The sequence below is a fragment of the Dermacentor silvarum genome, chromosome 4, assembly GCF_013339745.2.
Source record: "Dermacentor silvarum isolate Dsil-2018 chromosome 4, BIME_Dsil_1.4, whole genome shotgun sequence".
Taxonomy (NCBI): Eukaryota; Metazoa; Arthropoda; class Arachnida; order Ixodida; family Ixodidae; genus Dermacentor; species Dermacentor silvarum.
In genome coordinates this window covers 172,358,167-172,359,181 of record NC_051157.2, presented here as the reverse complement: position 1 = coordinate 172,359,181, position 1,015 = coordinate 172,358,167, and positions in this window count along the sequence as shown.

Sequence of the window (1,015 nt, the reverse complement as noted above, 5' to 3'; positions counted from 1 at the left end):
CTTATGGTCGCTACAATACACCACCATAGGGTGTCCGACAAAGCCTGGCACGTTCTTCATAAACATGTCACCAGCGCCGCGCGCGTTCGGTGAAAACGCGGGCAAAACACCGCCGCCATCAACAACAGTTCTGCGCGTTGCCCTCCCTTCCGTCCCCCCATGGCCTGTCACGCGACAATATAAGTCGAGTTTGCTCTCCGCCATGCGTTCGCTCCCCGTGAAAGCGCGCGTCCCTCGCGCGCTTTCAGTCGCACATACAGCTTACGGCCAATGAGAGTTTTTCCTAGACACGGACACGACCATCGGAGACTGAGCCCTTAACAGCTTGGCTGTAAAACGGAGCAACAGTACCGATCATGTTGGTCGGTGTTTTCTACTAGTGCTGTCTTCTTGAGAAAGCGTTATATATGATTTATCACACAAGCCTTTCTGTGCCTTTTTGAATATTATTTCCAGGCAGGGTTTCTTATTCCACTGTGGTGTCTTAAAGGCGCAAGTAGACCACACTCATAAGAGGACGGACAAAGGCGCTTGCAGTCATGTGGTGGGCTGGGCTGGCTTCCGTTGCCATATCAAAGAGCAGCTGGTGGTTTTTGTTTTTCTCTAATACATGGCGCATGCCAAACATTCGCTCACAGTTAAAGCATTGCATAACTAAGTACAAATTATTGCACTGCTACATTCCAGTAACCGTGTTTTTTAATATTGAACCTGTTTTTATTTCGAAGAAACAACTTTTGTCGTGAATACGAATATAAGAAAAGCGGCCTGTTTAACGCTATTGCAACTTTGTTAGCAACATTTAATAATTTACTTGAAGCACTGATGCAGATATACAAAGATTCATTGCGATGTTTCAAGGACTCACGATTGCGGAAGTAGTGTCTTTGAACCTTGATGGACTGACTGATTTATTGCTTTGTTTGCTTCGTCACAGTGCAGTGTAACATGAAGCGGAGGTGTAACAAAGGAGAAGCCTCTATAAAAACACTCGCATATAAAAGACCAAACTCAC